This window comes from Mobula hypostoma, chromosome 3 (genome assembly GCF_963921235.1).
Source record: "Mobula hypostoma chromosome 3, sMobHyp1.1, whole genome shotgun sequence".
NCBI classification, from domain to species: domain Eukaryota; kingdom Metazoa; phylum Chordata; class Chondrichthyes; order Myliobatiformes; family Myliobatidae; genus Mobula; species Mobula hypostoma.
In genome coordinates, this window is record NC_086099.1 from 221,096,321 (window position 1) to 221,116,097 (window position 19,777).

The 19,777-nt window shown below is 44.6% G+C and overlaps 1 protein-coding gene across 3 annotated transcripts in view; it reads right to left on the reverse strand.

Moving 5' to 3' along the window:
• Nucleotides 1–568: 568 nt before the first annotated feature.
• Nucleotides 569–19,777, reverse strand: part of ghrhrl (growth hormone releasing hormone receptor, like) — an 87,704-nt gene continuing 68,495 nt past the window's right edge. For all 3 annotated transcript variants that reach the window (XM_063044567.1, XM_063044568.1, XM_063044566.1), the window contains one exon: nt 569–1,261. The gene's annotated coding sequence lies outside the window, so the exon portion shown is untranslated. The remainder of the gene's footprint in view (nt 1,262–19,777) is intronic.

A 19,777-nucleotide genomic window follows, 5' to 3' on the forward strand; every position in this document is an offset into this window, starting at 1 on the left:
GTCCTAAATTCATCCAGCTCCAGCACCTTAATCTGCCATCCTCCCTGTACTGTACAATGGGCAGCCAAGACCAAATCAGCAATAACGAAAGGAGAAAACTAACCCTTCTTACCTGTTTCTTTGGCCTCAGCCTCTGGAGTCAAAGCCCCAAAGCTCCCACTCTGACTCCAGCCCCCACTCCAACGATGACCGCTCCAGTAGACCCTCTCTCTCTTTTATGGTTTAAAAAATAAGACAAACCCCCAAGCAAGGAGGAAGACCTCACCGTGTTTGGTGGTGCTCCAGCTGCCTTCCGCTGCTACCGATGCCTCTGGCTCTTCCCGCGCCTGTGCACCAGCTACTCTGAAGAGTATTGGTAATGGCTGGGGTCACCTGTCTTGTAAAGACACTGTCCATACGAAGGCAATGGCAAACCACTCCTGTATCAAAATTTGCCAAGAACCAGTGTGGTCATAGAAAGGTGATAATAGCCCACGGCATACGACGCAGCACATAACAAACAAACAAAACCAATCTCAGTACATGAACTCGCCAAGTTTAAACACTGGGCGACAAACATTCTAAAAAAAACTTTGTAAAAGCTTGTTGCAGTGTAAAAAAGTATATATTTGTTATTTTACAAACACATAGCAAATGTAATATTAATTTCTGCTGTGCATATATATTATTAGAGTCATTTGATAAATATCTTTGGAAATTCTAAGAGTCTTCATTTGGGTATTTGTGCCCCTTTCCCTCCACTCCACAACATCCCTCAAGAAGAGGGAACTCTCGCCCGGAATCCACGGGCACATTCCCCAAGGCTGGAGGGACACCCTTGGGGAATATACTGTACACTGCATCTCACAGACTCAGTTGACCACGTGGACACAAAGAACTCCTTGACGCTGCTGTGAGGCATAGCAGGTTCTTCCCGTTGTTTATCCAGTGGCTGAGGAATTCCTCTGGTTACAGCTGCACTGCTGGTGGTACGCTCTTCATGTGCCTCAGTTGGATACCTACATCTCCTACGAGAAAGAAGAAAAGTACTCCTCCGGTAGGTGCCGTGATACCAAAGAGTGTCCCCCTCCACAACCAGGGTCACGTCAAAATACCAGCCACGCTCATTTTTAACTTGGACCATCTCATCAGAGAGGGCTACAATGGTTTTATGCCTCCCTCACGTGGGATCCTCAGGGAAATGGGGAGATGTGCTCTGGACAGCTTCTCCACAACAGGGTGTGTTCAGACAGAGACGGACCAGCCAGTTTCGACGTTTCACCTGTGTTACACAAAAGGGACAGGAGATGATTGGGGACAGTTCAAGCAGATGCATTCCCAAGCCTAGAGACCCTGCCAATTTCAAAAGAGAGCATCCTGTCTGAAGCATTGTGGCTTGGAACGGCAAAAGTTCTGCCCATGACCCAAGAAACCGCAGAGAGATGCAGTCACAGCTCAGCACATCACGGAAACCAGCCATGGATTGTCTACACTTCCTCAGTAAAGCAGACAGCATCCCACCCCTCCCAGCCGTTCTCTCTTCTCCACCCCCCCCCCACCTCCACTGAGCAGAGTATGCAAAACCCAAAAGCTCGTATCACCAGGCTCAAGGACAACTTCTACCCTGCTGTTACCAGTTTCTTGAAAGGACCTCTTGCTCCAGGTCATGCCCCCTTCTCGCTGCTGCCATCAAGAAAAAGGTACAGGAACCTCAGGACTCACACCACCAGGTTCAGGAAGTGTTAGTACCCCTCAACCGCCACGCACTTGAACCAAAGGGGGTAACTTCACGCCCCACCATGGAAATGTTCCCACAGCCTATTGACTCACTTTCAAGGATTCTTCATTTCACATTCTCAATATTTATTGCTTATTTATTTTTTATTATTTCTTTCTTTTTGGATTTGCACAGATGATTGTCTTTTTCACACTGGTGGAACGTTCAAGTCGGTGTGGTCTTTCATTGATTCTATTATGGTTATTATTCTATTATGGATTTATTAAGTATGCCCACAAGAAAACGAATTCACAGCAGCATCAAGGAGTCCTTTGTGTCCACTTGGTCAATGCAGCGTAAATTCCCCACTCAAATGATGACACATATGCACTTTGATAATAACATTACTTTGATTTTTGAAATTGGACACTTGACCTCAATCTACCTCGTTATGATCTTGTTTACCTGCACTGCATTTTCTCTGTAGCTGTTACACTTCACTCTGCATTGTTACTGTTTTATCTTGTTCTATCTCAATGCTCTGTGTAGTGATCTGATCTGTATGAGCAACAGAATCTTTGTACATAAGACATCAATAAACAAATTCTAATACCAAAGTTAACTCTGCCATGGACGGTCCCAAGCCCGGCTGCGAGAGGAGGCGGGTTGGGCATGGGACGAGCAACACCATCCCGTGAAAATCCAGAGATACAGAAGCTTCACAGCTCTCTCTCTTGAGAGATCCCCAGGGAGATGGAGAGGAGATCAGAGCAGCAATGAAAAGTTCTATCTGACCCTTTGAGCGATCAGGACAGGAGTCCTATCTTATGGTTATTTTCAATTTCCTTTTGCACACTGCAATGTAATTGTGTGCGGATTAATTGCAAGTGAGCACTTTTCACTGTATCTAGGTACTGGTGACAATAACAAACCCATTACTGAATCTGAACGGCAGGTTCGTGGAGAACATGGTGGAAAAGAGACACACAGGACATACTTAAAACAGTACATCTCTGGTCCATGTTATTGTGCTGACTGATACAAACCTACTCAAAGTTCAAAGTAAATTTTATTATCAAAGTACATATAGGTCACCATATACAACCCCGAGATTCGTTATAGAAACATAGAAAATAGGTGCAGGAGTAGGCCATTCGGCCCTTCGAGCCAGCACCGCCATTTATTTTGATCATGGCTGATCATCCAACTCAGAACCCCACCCCAGCCTTCCCTCCATAACCCCTGACCCCCATAGCCACAAGGGCCATATCTAACTCCCTCTTAAATATAGCCAATGAACTGGCCTCAACTGTTTCCTGTGGCAGAGAATTCCACAGTTTCACCACTCTCTGTGTGAAGAAGTTTTTCCTAATCTCGGTCCTAAAAGGCTTCCCCTCTATCCTCAAACTGTGGCCCCTCCTTCTGGACTTCCCCAACATCGGGAACAATCTTCCTGCATCTAGCCTGTCCAATCCCTTTAGGATTTTATACGTTTCAATCAGATCCCCCCTCAATCTTCTAAATTCCAACGAGTACAAGCCCAGTTCATCCAGTCTTTCTTCATATGAAAGTCCTGCCATCCCAGGAATCAATCTGGTGAACCTTCTTTGTACTCCCTCTATGGCAAGGATGTCTTTCCTCAGATTAGGGGACCAAAACTGCACACAATACTCCAGGTGTGGTCTCACCAAGGCCTTGTACAACTGCAGTAGTACCTCCCTGCTCCTGTACTCGAATCCTCTCGCTATAAATGCCAGCATACCATTCGCCTTTTTAACCGCCTGCTGTACCTGCATGCCCACTTTCAATGACTGGTGTATAATGACACCCAGGTCTCATTGTACCTCCCCTTTTCCTAATCGGCCACCATTCAGATAATAATCTGTTTTCCTATTTTTGCCACCAAAGTGGATAACTTCACATTTATCCACATTAAATTGCATCTGCCATGAATTTGCCCACTCACCCAACCTATCCAAGTCACCCTGCATCCTCTTAGCATCCTCCTCACAGCTAACACTGCCACCCAGCTTCGTGTCATCCGCAAACTTGGAGATGCTGCATTCAATTCCCTCATCCAAGTCATTAATATATATTGTAAACAACTGGGGTCCCAGCACTGAGCCTTGCGGTACCCCACTCGTCACCGCCTGCCATTCTGAAAAGGTCCCGTTTATTCCCACTCTTTGCTTCCTGTCTGCTAACCAATTCTCCACCCACACCACTACCTTACCCCCAATACCGTGTGCTTTAAGTTTGAACACTAATCTCCTGTGTGGGACCTTGTCAAAAGCCTTTTGAAAATCCAAATATACCACATCCACTGGTTCTCCCCTATCCACTCTACTAGTTACATCCTCAAAAAATTCTATGAGATTCGTCAGACATGATTTTCCTTTCACAAATCCATGCTGATTTTGTCCGATCATTTCACCGCTTTCCAAATGTGCTGTTATCACATCCTTGATAACTGACTCCAGCAGTTTCCCCACCACCGACGTTAGGCTAACCGGTCTATAATTCCCTGGTTTCTCTCTCCCTCCTTTTTTAAAAAGTGGGGTGACATTAGCCACCCTCCAATCCTCAGGAACTAGTCCAGAATCTAACGAGTTTTGAAAAATTATCACTAATGCATCCACTATTTCTTGGGCTACTTCCTTAAGCACTCTAGGATGCAGACCATCTGGCCCTGGGGATTTATCTGCCTTCAATCCCTTCAATTTACCTAACACCACTTCCCTACTAACATGTATTTCGCTCAGTTCCTCCATCTCACTGGACCCTCTGTCCCCTACTATTTCTGGAAGATTATTTATGTCCTCCTTAGTGAAGACAGAACCAAAGTAATTATTCAATTGGTCTGCCATGTCCTTGCTCCCCATAATCAATTCACCTGTTTCTGTCTGCAGGGGACCTACATTTGTCTTTACCAGTCTTTTCCTTTTTACATATCTATAAAAGCTTTTACAGTCAGTTTTTATGTTCCCTGCCAATTTTCTCTCATAATCTTTTTTCCCCTTCCTAATTAAGCCCTTTGTCCTCCTCTGCTGAACTCTGAATTTCTCCCAGTCCTCAGGTGAGCCACTTTTTCTGGCTAATTTGTATGCTTCTTCTTTGGAATTGATACTATCCCTAATTTCCCTTGTCAGCCACGGGTGCACTACCTTCCTTGATTTATTCTTTTGCCAAACTGGGATGAACAATTGACATACTTATGGACATACTTGTGGACATACTTAGAAAATCTATAGAATTGCAGCCATAACAGAATCAATGAAAGATCTCCCAACTGAAGCGTTCAACCAGCAATAAACATCAAGAACATGAGATGAAGAGTCCTTGAAAGTGAATCTTTTGGTTGTGGGGACTTTTCAATGATGGGGCAAGTGAAGTTGCGTGAAGTTACACACACAAAATGCTGGAGGAACTCAACAGGCCGAGCAGCATCTATGGGAAAAAGTACAGTCGACGTTTCAAGCCAAAAAGGACAGGTTTCAGCTTGAAACGTTTACTGTGCTCTTTTCCTGGAAGCTGCCTGGCCTGCTGAGTTCCTCCAGCATTTTGTGTTTGTTGCTCGGATGTCCAGCATCTGCAGATTTTCTCTTGTTTGTTGAGTGAAGTTATCTCGTTTGGTTCAAGAGCCCAATGGTTTTGAGGCAGTAACTGTTCCTGAACCTGGTGGTGGCGAGTCCTGAGGCTCCTTACCTTCTTTCTGATGCAGCAGTGAGAAGAGAGCATGTTGTCGGTGGTGGGGGTGGAAGCTGCTTCCCTGTGACCGCATTTCGTGTAGATGGTGGGGAGGGCTTTACCCGTGATGGACTGGGCCGTACACACTTCTTTTTGTAGGATTTTCTGTTTAAGGGCATTGCTGTTTCCATACCAGGCTGTGATGCAGCCAGTCAATATACTCTCCACCACACATCTAGAGAAGTTTGTCAAAGTTTTAGATGTCATGCCGAATCTTGACAAACTTGTAAAGAAGTAGAGGAAAGCTGCCATGCTTTCTTCGTAATTGCACGTATGTGCTGGGCCCAGGACTCCATGATCAATCTAACCATTCCCCCTACACAACCCATAACCCTCCATTTTTTATACATCCATATGCCTATCTATGCGTCTCGTAAATCCCATACTATAGTACATAAGATGTACTATAGTATTAGGCCATTCATCCCATCAAGTCTGCTTCAACATTCCATCATGGCTGATTTATTATCCCTCTCAACCTCATTCTCCTACCTTCTCCCTGTAACCTTTGACACCCTGATTAATCAAGAACCTACCAACCGTCGCTTTAAATACACCCAATGACTTGTCCTCCACAACTGTCTGTGGCAATGAATTCCACAAATTGTCCACCTTCTGAATAAAGGCATTCATCCCTATCTCTGCTTTAATAGGATGTCTTTCTATTATGAGGCTGTGACCTCTGGTCCTGGACTCTCCCGCTATTGGAATGTACACTCCACGTCCACTTTGTTTGGGCTTTTCAGTGCTTGACCACCACCCATGTCAGTGGTTCTCAATACCCACCACTCTATGTAGATAAACTACCTTGGATATCTCCCCAAACTTCTCTCCATTCACCGTAAACAGATGCTCTCCATTGAGTAAAAGGTGGTGGCTGTCCACTCTATCTATATCAGGTGCTGACTGTCCGCTCTATTGATACCTAGGAGTACCAGTACATAACAACATAATAACAGCAGGAGTCGGCCATTCGGCCCGTCGAGCCTGCTCCGCCATTCAATAAAATCATGGCTGATCTGGCCATGGACTCATTTCCACCTACCTGCCTTTCCACCATAACTCTTAATTCCCCTACTATGCAAAAATCTAACCAACCTTGTCTTAAATATATTTACTGAGGTAGGCTCTACTGCTTCATTGGGCAGAGAATTCCACAGATTCACCTCTCTCTGGGAAAAGCAGTTCCTCTTCATCTTCGTCCTAAATCTAGTCCCCTGAATCTTGAGGCTATGTCCCCTAGTTCTAGTCTCACTTACCAGTGGAAACAACTTTCCTGCCTCTATTTTATCTATCCCTTTCATAATTTTAATTATATGTTTCTATAAGAACTCTTCTTATTCTTCTGAATTTCAGCAAGCACAGTCCCAGGCGACGCAATCTCTCCTCATAGTCTAACCCCCTCATCTCTGGAATCAACCTGGTAAACCTCCTCTGCACCACCTCCAACGCCAGTATCTCCTTCCTCAGGTAAGGAGACCAGAACTGCACTCAGCACTCCAGAGGCGGCTTCACCAGTACCCTGTACAATTGCAGCATAACCTCCCTGCTCTTAAATTCAATCCCTTTCGCAATAAAGGCCAACATTTCATTCCATAGCCTGCTGCACCTGCAAACCGACCTTTTGTGATTCATACACAAGCCACTCCCAAGTCCCTTTGCATAGCAGTATGCTGCAATTTTTTACCATTTAAATAATAATCTGATCTTCCATTTTCCTTCCAAAGTGGATGACCTCGCATTTACCAGCGTTGTACTCCATCTGCCAAACCCTTGCCCAGTCACTTAACCTATCTCTGCAGACTCTGTGTATCTTCTGCACAATTTGCTTTTCCACTCAATTTAGTGTCATCAGCAAACATAGATACACTACGCTTGGTCCCCTCTTCCAGATTGTTAATGTATATCGTGAACAGTTGCAGGCCTAGCATCGACCCCTGCGGGACACCGCTCACCACTGATTGTCAACCAGAATAATACCCATGTATCCCAACTCTCTGCTTTCTGTTAGTTAACCAATTCTCTATCTATGCTAATACATCATCCCCAACTCTATGCATCTTTATCTTATGGATAAGTCTTTTATGCGGCACCTTATCAAACGCCCTCTGGAAATCCAAGTAAATAATGTCCATCTGTTCTCCCTATCCACTGCACTCGTTGTATCCTCAAAGAAATCCAAGTAAATAACATCCATCCGTTCCCCTCTGTCCTCTGCGCTTGTTATATCCTCAAAGAACTCCAGTAAGTTTGTCAAACAGGACCTGCCTTTGCTGAATCCATGCTGAGTCTGTCTGATGGATCCATTTCTTTCCAGATGTCTCGCTATTTCTTCTCTAATGATAGCTTCAAGCATTTTCCCAGCTACAGATGTTAAACTAACTGGCCTATAGTTACCTGACTTTTGCCTACATCCTTTATTGAACAGTGGCGTGACATTTGCCATCTTCCAATCTGCCAGGACTTGCCCAGAGTCAAGAGAATTTTGGTAAATCATCACCAAAGCCTCTACTATAACTTCTGCCATTTCCTTCAGTACCCTGGGATGCATTCCATCAGGACCAGGGGACTTATCAAGCACTACCTCTAGAGAAAGCTATTGTATCAAGGTCCTCATCTCCCATTGCATCCATAACATCTCTCTTTGGCACGTTAGATGTGTCCTCCACCGTGAAGATAAACACAAGATAGTCATTCAAAGCCTCGGCTATTTCCTCATTGCCCAATATCAATTCCCCCTTCTTGTCCTCCAAGGGACCTACATTCAGTTTAGCCACCCTTTTGTGCTTTATATAATTATAAAAACATTTACTATACATTTTTTATATTTTGTGCTAGTTTATTTTCACAATCTATCTTCCCTTTATTTATTGCTCACTTAGTGGTTCTTTGTTGCTTTTCAGAGTTTTTCCAATCTTCCAGTTTCCCACTACTCTTGGTGACTTTGCACGAGCTTTTAGTTTGATGCCTTGCTTTATTTCCTTAGTTATTCAAGGATTGCTCTCCCACCCTCACTGTCCTTGCTTTTAACTGGAATATACTTTTGTTGAGCACTGTGAAAAATCTCCTTGAAAGTCTTCCACTGCTCCTCAACCGTCCCACTATATAGCCTGTGTTCCCAGTCTACACTAGTCAAATCCTCCCTCATCCCATTGTCGTCTTCATTGTTTAGGCGTAATACACTAGTTTTAGATCAAACTATTTCACTCTCCATTTGTATGAGAGACTCAGTCATACTGTGATCACTCTTTCCGAGAGGATCCATAACCACAAGATTACTAATTTTACTTGTCTCATTGCACAGGACCAGATCTAAGATAGCACGTTCCCTTGTAGGTTCAGTAACATGATGTTCAAGAAAGCCATCATGGATGCATTCTATGAAGTCCTCCTCAAAACTGCCTCGACCAACTTGATTCACCCAATCTATGTGCAAGTTAAAGTCCCCCACGATAAATGCTGTTCCATTCTCACATGGCTCAGATATTTCTCTGTTTATTGCCTGTGCCACTGAAATGTTATTATTCGGTGGCTGATAGACAACTCTCACCAGTGATTTTTTTTTCCCCTTTACTATTCCCAATCTCTACTCTGATGAATCCAACATTTTGCTCCTTAGATCTTGTATCGTCTCTCACTATTGCCCTGATCTCATCTTTAATTAAGAGCGCTACCCCACGTCCCTTACCTTCTTGCCTACCCTTCTGTATTACCTGATATCTTTGGATATTTAATTCCCAATCCTGTCCACTCAAGTTTTTAAGCTCACCGGTGGGAGGTGGTGCTTTAGCACTGCTGGCCCACCACCTCGAGGGAGTCTTGATCATAAGCGGGCCGAAACTCCTGAAGACAGGTGGCAGATCAACTGATGATCCCCCTGGTGATAGCACAGGACAGTTAATATCTTAGTCCATGTGTATTCTGTAACTCTTATCCAGGTTTGTATTAAACATTCCTACTACTGTCTGTAAGGAGTTTGTGCGTTCTCCCCGTGACCACATAGGTTTCCTCCGGGTGCTCTGGTTTCCTCCCACAGTCCAAAGACGTTCCAGTCAGTAGGTGAGTTGGTCACTGTAAATTGTCCCCTGATGAGGCTAGGATTTAATCAGGGGATTGCTGGGTAGCAGGGCTCGAAGAGCCAGAAGGGCCTGATCTGTGCTGTGTCTCAATGAATAAAATAATTTAAAGTAAGCTGACTTAAATTGGTTTATTGTCTCGTGTTGTGAGGTAATATACAGGTTTGTCTTGCATGCCATCCAGGCAGATTATTTCATCACAACAGTACATGAGGTACAAGACCTAATACAAGGGGGCATTCATCCTAAGGTGATTAGAGGAAAGTACAGGGAGGATGTCAGAGTTAAGTTTTTTTTACACACACACAGTGGTGGGTGAGTGGAATGTACTGCCAGATGAGGTAGAGGCAGATAGATTAGGGACATTTAAGAAACTTAGGCACAAGGATCAGAGAAAAATTGAGTGCTGTGTGGGAGGAAAAGGTTAGATTGATCTTGGAGTAGGTTAAAAGGTTGTCACAATATTGTGGGCCGAAGGGCCTGTACTGTGCTGTAATGATCCATGTTCTATGAATTCATTTAAAATAACTCTATGTCTCTAACATTTAGTAATAACCTGATCTTTCATTTTTCCTTCCAAAGTGGATGACCTCGCATTTACCAACATTGTACTCCATCTGCCAGATCCTGGCCCACTCACTTAACCTATCTATATCTCTCTGCAGACTCTCCGTATCTTCTGCACAATTGGCTTTTCCACTCAATTTAGTGTCATCAGCAAACTTAGGTACACTACGCTTGGTCCCCTCTTCCAGATTGTGGATGTGTATCATGAACAGTTGCAGGCCTAGCATCGACCCCTGCGGGACACTGCTCACCACTGATTGTCAACCAGAGTAATACCCATGTATCCCAACTCTCTGCTTTCTGTTGGTTAACCAATTCTCTATCCATGCCAGTACATCACCCCCAACTCTATGCATCGTTATCTTATGGATAAGTCTTTTGTGTGGCACCTTGCGGAATGCCTTCTGAAAATCCAATTAATTAAGCCCGTTCAGATCCCCTCTATCCACTGCACTTGTTATATCCTCAAAGAACTCCAGTAAGTTTGTCAAACAGGACCTGCCTTTGCTGAATCCATGCTGAGTCTGTCTGATGGATCCATTTCTTTCCAGATGTCTCGCTATTTCTTCTCTAATGATAGCTTCAAGCATTTTCCCAACTACAGATGTTAAACTAACTGGCCTATCATTACCTGCCACGAGGAAATCTGCAGATGCTGGAATTTCAAGCAACACACATAAAAGTTGCTGGTGAACGCAGCAGGCCGGGCAGCATCTCTAGGAAGAGGTACAGTCGAGGTACAGAAGAGGTAACTAACGTTAATCCTGACGAAGGGTCTCGGCCCAAAACGTCGACTGTACCTCTTCCTAGAGATGCTGCCTGGCCTGCTGCGTTCACCAGCAACTTTTACGTGTGTTGCTTGTAGTTACCTGCCTTTTGCCTATGTCTTTTTTTGAACAGTGTCGTGACATTCATCTTCTTCCATTCCACCAGGACCTGCCCAGAGTCCAGAGAATTTTGGTAAATCATCACCAAAGCCTCGACTATAATAGGAAAGACATCTTTGCCATAGAGGGAGTACAAAGAAGGTTCACCAGATTGATTCCTGGGATGGCGGGACTTTCATATGAAGAAAGACTGGATGAATTGGGCTTGTACTCGCTGGAATTTAGAAGATTGAGGGGGGATCTGATTGAAACGTATAAAATCCTAAAGGGGTTGGACAGGCTAGATGCAGGAAGATTGTTCCCGATGTTGGGGAAGTCCAGAACGAGGGGTCACAGTTTGAGGATAGAGGGGAAGCCTTTTAGGACCGAGATTAGGAAAAACTTCTTCACACAGAGAGTGGTGAATCTGTGGAATTCTCTGCCACAGGAAACAGTTGAGGCCAGTTCATTAGCTATATTTAAGAGGGAGTTAGATATGGCCCTTGTGGCTACGGGGGTCAGGGGGTATGGAGGGAAGGCTGGGGCGGGGTTCTGAGTTGGATGATCAGCCATGATCATAATAAATGGCGGTGCAGGCTCGAAGGGCCGAATGGCCTACTCCTGCACCTATTTTCTATGTTTCTATGTTTCTATAATCTCGGCCATTTCTTTCAGTACCTCGGGACGCATTCCATCAGGACCAGGGGACTTATCTATCTTCAGGCCCACAAGTTTGCTCAGCATTTCCTCTTTGGTGATCGCTATTGTATCAAGGTCATCACGTCCTATTGCATCCATAACATCTCTCTTTGGCATGTTAGATATGTCCTCCACTGACGTTTCCTCATTACTCAATATCAACTCCCCCTCCTCGTCATCCAAGGGACCTACATTCACTTTAGCCACCCTTTTCCACTTTATATTCTGCTGTACGTTCTTTAAGGTTGTTACAGCCGGGGGTGGTAATGGGGACAAGCTCCCACTACCTATTAAATGTTCCCAGTTGTGTGCGCCTCAAATACCCTCTGACAACCAAGTCCAACTCCTGGCCTTCACGTGTGGCTTAGCTCCTAAGCCCGGCAGAACTGTTTCTACTGACAGGAGAAGGGGCAAAGGAGGGTAACTGGTACTTTAAAACTAGTTGCTTCGGGTAAATGGAGCTCGTCAGCTGAGGTTGGCAACTCATCTAGGAGAAGGAAAGGTGATCTCAAACCTCCACTGCTTTGTGGCTATACCCACTCACGGGGAAGGCTTCAGGACTAAACCTCGAGGAAAAATCCAGAGCTGGAGTCCCTCAGACAGTTTTACATTGAGCTCAACGCTGACTGGCAACTCGTGCGACTGGCTGGCTGGTACCAAGCTGTATCGGTCTCTGCCGTTCCTTTGGGCTAATCAGATGTGTGGAGAGGGGAAGCTTGCTACATGGACAACAGCTTGCTCTCCATATCGTACTGCCCTGGCTTTGCATATATAGACAGCAAGGATGCAATATTCATCACTGACTCTGACCAACGGAGGCCCTCACCTCACCAGTACGTAGTTCACTGGAAGTGGCAACACAGGATGGTGAAGAAGACATTTGGTACATTTGCCTTCATCGGTGACAACACTGAGTAAAAGATTTGGGAATTCATATTACAACTGCACAAGTCATTGGTTAGTGCACCCACTGTGTGCAGCTGATTGGTTAGTGCACCCACTGTGTGCAGCTGGTTGGTTAGTGCACCCACTGTGTGCAGCTGGTTGGTTAGTGCACCCACTGTGTGCAGCTGGTTGGTTAGTGCACCCACTGTGTGCAGCTGGTTGGTTAGTGCACCCACTGTGTGCAGCTGGTTGGTTAGTGCACCCACTGTGTGCAGCTGGTTGGTTAGTGCACCCACTGTATGCAGCTGGTTGGTTAGTGCACCCACTGTGTGCAGCTGGTTGGTTAGTGCACCCACTGTGTGCAGCTTGGTGTCTTAGCTATAGCAAGGTTACTATTAAGCTGGAAAGGATGCAGAAAACCATCTTGCCAGGACTGGAAGGCTTGAGTTATAGACAGAGACTGGACAGGCAGTGGCTGTCTCATTTTGTTACGGCTACTTTGCCCAAGCTGTCAGGCTGATCAACACCTCCACCCACTAACCCATTAGCTTGAAGGCACACACTCAGCCATTCAGGAACAGCTTCTTCCAATCTGCCATTTTGCACTACTTAGTTTAACTGTTATATTTAACTATTTTGATACTGATATTTAACTTTTATATATATATAGTAATTCAGTGTTTCTCTCTGTTGTTATGTATTACATTGTACTGCTGCTGAAAAGTCAGCAAACTTCACCATAAACTAATGATATTAAACCTAATTCTGATTCTGACCCCACCCCAGCCCAGTCCACATACACATCACCGAACATCACTGTGTATATCTGTCTATGTGTTTAACAGTTACTTGTACACTTGAGCTTCTGAGGATTGCTCTTGTATTTATATGCATATTGTGTTTTTTTCTGCATCCGATCAGGAGTAACAATCATTTTGTTCTCCTTTACACCCATGTACTGAAGAATGACAATCTATCTTGAATTTTGAATACAACGGAAAGTCTCTTGGTATTAAACTGGAGAACAAAACAAAGAATATCTCAGCTCTTCGACCCGCAATGTTGTGCCAACCCTTTAACCTGCTCTAAACTCAATCACTCCCTGCTACATAACCCTCCACTTTTCATTCTATATAACAGTCTCTTAAATGTTGCTAATATATTTGCCTCTACCGTCAACCCTGGTTGTGAGTCTGAAGCACCCAACACTCTCTGTGTAAAAACCTACCTCAGACATCCACCATAGCATTTCTTCTAATCATGTTAATGTTATGCCCTCTTCTATTAGGCACATGTTGGAATTAATTTAACTAACTTCAACCACTAGCCTTCAGATTCGAAAATGCATTGAGAATAAATTTAAAATGTAGATCAGAACAGTAAAATGCAGATTGGACAGACAGGAAATAGGCACTTAACTAATTGTCTACAAATGCACAAATGCAATCAACATGGGTACGACAGTAATTCACACTTATTTTGGGTGCGATGGTGGGAAGATCCAGGCCTTTGCAACTGTTGCATGTAGTTCAAAGGAAGCACTGAATAAATGGATTTGTTTGAATTGTTCTGGATTTTTCTTTGATCTTTGGCACATTGTTATGTAGGGCTGGACTGGCATAACAGACCATGCTCCAAAAAGGGTCGGTCGGTCGGTCGGTCTGTCTGTCTGTCTGTCTGTCTGTCTGTCTCTCTCTCTCTCTCTCGTGACTGCATAGGCTGTCATCTTATTTGTGATATTTTGCTGAACAAAAAGACAGCTTCAATACTACCACAAACAAGAGAAAAGCTGCAGATTAGGTACAGAGAAGATGTCAGAGATGTCAGGAGTAAATTTTTTACGCAGGGGGTGGTGAGTGCGTGGAATGGGCTGCCGGCGGCGGTGGTGGAGGCAGATACAATAGGGTCTTGAGACTCCTGGACAGGTACATGGAGCTTAGAAGAATAGAGGGCTATGGAAAACCCAAGGTAATTTCTCAGGTAAGGACATGTTCGGCACAGCATTGTGGGCCGAAGAGCCTGTATTGTGCTGTAGGTTTTCTATGTTTCTAGATGCTGGAAATCCAAGCAACACACACACACACACAGTGCTGGAGGAACTCAGCAGGCTAGGCAGCATTTATGGTAAAAAAACTTACAGAATTTTCATTATATACAATTAGACATTTCAGGCCAAGACCCTTCACCAAGACTGGAGAAAAAAGACGAGGGGTAGATTTAGAAGGTGGGGGAGGGGAACACAAGGTGATAGGTGAACTTAATTACTCTTTTCCATAGATGCTGCCTGGCCTGCTGAGTTCCTACAACATTTTGTGTGTGTTGCTTCAATAGTACCAGTATTTCTCTCTGGTGACATCATTCACACAACACCTCTTAACTTCTTGTACAACCTTATCAAGTCACCTCTCATTCTCCTTTACCCCAAAGGGATCTTCACTCTGCAAGATCTCATCCCTTTACTCATGGCGTTTGGTGATGATGTGCGCAATGATATCTGGCTCTTATCATCTCGTAACCCATTGCTTAACCAACCACCCCCCACCGAAACCACTACAATCACATCAGACACTCCTCTTCACAGCCCCCCAACAAACTTCACCCCCAAACCACTACATCCACATCAGACACTCCTCTTCACAGCCCACAGCAAACTTCACCCCCAAACCACTACATCCACATCAGCCACTCCTCTTCACAGCCCACAACAAACTTCACCCCAAATCACTACATCCACATCAGACACTCCTCTTCACAGCCCCCCAACAAACTTCACCCCCAAACCACGACATCCACATCAGACACTCCTCTTCACAGCCCCCCAACAAACTTCACCCCCAAACCACTACATCCACATCAGCCACTCCTCTTCACAGCCCACAACAAACTTCACCCCAAATCACTACATCCACATCAGACACTCCTCTTCACAGCCCCCCAACAAACTTCACCCCCAAACCACGACATCCACATCAGACACTCCTCTTCACAGCCCCCCAACAAACTTCACCCCAAACCACTACATCCACATCAGCCACTCCACTTCACAGCCCCCCAACAAACTTCACCCCCAAACCACGACATCCACATCAGACACTCCTCTTCACAGCCCACAGCAAACTTCACCCCCAAACCACTACATCCACATCAGATACTCCTCTTCACAGCCCACAGCAAACTTCACCCCCAAACCACTACATCCACATCAGCCACTCCTCTTCACAGCCCACAACAAACTTCACCCCAAATCACTACATCCACATCAGACACTCCTCTTCACAGCCCCCCAACAAACTTCACCCCCAAACCACGACATCCACATCAGACACTCCTCTTCACAGCCCACAACAAACTTCACCCCCAAACCACGACATCCACATCAGACACTCCTCTTCACAGCCCCCCAACAAACTTCACCCCCAAACCACTACATCCACATCAGACACTCCTCTTCACAGCCCCCCAACAAACTTCACCCCCAAACCACTACATCCATATCAGCCACTCCACTTCACAGCCCCCCAACAAACTTCACCCCCAAACCACGACATCCACATCAGACACTCCTCTTCACAGCCCACAGCAAACTTCACCCCCAAACCACTACATCCACATCAGACACTCCTCTTCACAGTCCACAGCAAACTTCACCCCCAAACCACTACATCCACATCAGCCACTCCTCTTCACAGCCCACAACAAACTTCACCCCAAATCACTACATCCACATCAGACACTCCTCTTCACAGCCCCCCAACAAACTTCACCCCCAAACCACTACATCCACATCAGACACTCCTCTTCACAGCCCCCCAACAAACTTCACCCCCAAACCACTACATCCACATCAGCCACTCCACTTCACAGCCCCCCAACAAACTTCACCCCAAACCACGACATCCACATCAGACACTCCTCTTCACAGCCCACAGCAAACTTCACCCCCAAACCACTACATCCACATCAGATACTCCTCTTCACAGCCCACAGCAAACTTCACCCCCAAACCACTACATCCACATCAGCCACTCCTCTTCACAGCCCACAACAAACTTCACCCCAAATCACTACATCCACATCAGACACTCCTCTTCACAGCCCCCCAACAAACTTCACCCCCAAACCACGACATCCACATCAGACACTCCTCTTCACAGCCCACAACAAACTTCACCCCCAAACCACGACATCCACATCAGACACTCCTCTTCACAGCCCCCCAACAAACTTCACCCCCAAACCACTACATCCACATCAGACACTCCTCTTCACAGCCCCCCAACAAACTTCACCCCCAAACCACTACATCCATATCAGCCACTCCACTTCACAGCCCCCCAACAAACTTCACCCCCAAACCACGACATCCACATCAGACACTCCTCTTCACAGCCCCCCAACAAACTTCACCCCCAAACCACTACATCCACATCAGACACTCCTCTTCACAGTCCCCCAAAAAACTTCACCCCAAACCACGACATCCACATCAGCCACTCCTCTTTACAGCCCAACAAACTTCACCCCCAAACCACTACATCCACATCAGACACTCCTCTTCACAGCCCACAGCAAACTTCACCCCAAACCACTACATCCACATCAGCCACTCCTCTTTACAGCCCAACAAACTTCACCCCCAAACCACTACATCCACATCAGACACTCCTCTTCACAGCCCACAACAAACTTCACCCCAAATCACTACATCCACAGCAGACACTCCTCTTCACAGCCCCCCAGAACCCTTACATTTTATATATAGTACAGACAATCAGTCTACTGCAGGTATATACCCTATCCTATGTATAAACTCAATTACTTGTACATTTGTTTTATAGCATTATTTATTTATATTTATTGTGTTTTTTATGGTTATAGTGTTTTTGTGCTGTGTTAGATCTGGAGTAACAATCATTTCGTTCTCCTTTAAACTCCTGTACTGATGAATGACAATAAGCTATCCTGAGTCTTGCATCTTGTCTGTAGGAGGCTGAGAGGTGACCTTATAGAAAGTCATAAACCCAGGAGCGGCATAGATAAGGTAGTCGACAGTCTTTTTCCCCAGCGTAGGAGATCCAACACTAGGGGGCAGAGATTTAAGATGAGAGGGGAGATTTTTAAAGGGGAACTGGTGGGGGTGTGGATATTGAGTAAATGGAATGAGCTGGCAGTGGTTGGTACAATTACAATGTTTACAAGATAATTGTGTAGTAGATGAGCAACACACATCAAAGTTGCTGGTGAACGCAGCAGGCCAGGCAGCATCTCTAGGAAGAGGTACAGTATTCCTCATGTTTGTGTAGTAGATGAGATGAGATTTAAATCATATAGACCAGGCTGCAATGACATCTGTTGTTCAAGTGAAGCTCTCAGAGTAAACTGCACATACTCTATGGGTCTATCGGTGTAAATGGTCATCATAAATGAGTTCAAACCAACAGGAGTGTGTAAAGTACCAGAGGGAATGCTGAATTAATGCAAAGGAAATGCTGCTTCAGGTCCAGTTACTGCACATGAAGAGGGAAGGGTTAAAGGTGAACAAACACTGGCAAACTGGACTGGCTCCGGTAGGCAACTTGGTCCGCATGGACGAGTTGGGCCAAAGAACCCGTCTGTATGGCTCTCCAACTTCAGATAATTCCCCCATTCTCTCTGTTTGTATCAGAAGTTTGGCCTGCCAAACTCTCTCCCCCTCTATTCAGTGTACATTCTGCACTGAGAACATAGAACTTTTCAGCCCACGATGTTGTGCCGAACTTTTCATCTACTCTAAGAGCAATCTAACCCTCCCCTAATACGTTGCCTGTAGAGAATATTCACACATCCCACCCCCTGGAAGTTTTCATGTTTTATTGTTTTACAACATTGAATCACAATGTATTTTATTTGGCTTTTATGATACTGATCAACAGAAAAAGACTCCTTTGTGTCAAAGTGAAAACAGATCTCTACAAAGTGATGTAAATTAATTACAAATAGAACTATAAAATAATTCATCAAAAACACACCATCTCTACCGTGAAGCATGGTGGTGGCTGCATCATGCTGTGAGGATGCTTCACTGCAGCAGGCCCTGGAAGGCTTGTGAAGGAAGAGGGTAAAATGAATGCAGCAAAATACATGGAAATCCTGGAGGTAAACCTGATGCAGCCTGCAAAAGAACTGTGACTTGGGAGAAGATTTGTTTTCCATCAAGACAAAGACCCCAAGCATAAAGCCTAAGCTACACAGGAACGGCTTAAAAACAACAAAATTAATGTTCTGGTATGCCCAAATCAGAGTCCTGACCTCAATCCAATTGAGAATTTGTGGCCGGACTTGAAAAAGGATGTTCATTCTCGATTCCCATGCAATCTGATTGAGCTTGAGCAGTTTTGTAAGGAAGAATGGGGAAAAATTGCAGTACCCAGATGTGCAAAGCTGATAGAGACCTATCCACACAGACTCAAGGCTGTAATCACTGCCAAAGGTGCATCTACTAAATACTGACTTGAAGTAATTATGCTATCAATTATTGTGTTTAATAATTGTAATAAATTTAGATCAATTTGTAGAAATTTGTTTTAATTTTGACATAAAGAGTCTTTTCCATTGATCAGTATCAAAAAAGTCAAATTAAACCCACTGTGAATTCAATGTTGTAAAGCAATAAAACATGAAAACTTCCAAGGGAGGTGAATCATAAACAAGAGAAAGTCTGCTGATGTTGGAAATCCAAGTAACATACAAAATGCTGGAAGAACTCAGCAGGCCAGGCAGCACCTATGGAAAAGAGTATACTCAACGTTTCAGGCCAAGACCCTTCGGCAGGACCGGAGAGAAAAAAAGGGGGATGAATAGGCACTGTATCCAAATTAAATTTCATTTGCCATCACTTGGCCCACTTATCCAACTGTTCAAGATCCCACTGCAACTCTTGACGCTCCTCTTCACTGTCAAGGACACCACAAAGTTTGTAGTGTTATCTATAAACTTACTATCTGTGCCTTATACATTCTCTTCCAAATCGTTGCTACAGATGAAAACTAGCACTGACCCCCAGGGAACTTCGCTAATCAAAGTTCAAAGTAAATTATTATCAAAGTACATAAACTGTGTCGCAATACATATAATCCTGAGACTCATTTTCTTGTCATTAATCCAAGACAGAATAATAACCATGATAGAATGAATAAAGGACTTGGTGTTCAACCAGTGTGTAAAAAACAACAAACTCTTGAAATAAATAAATAAATAAACAA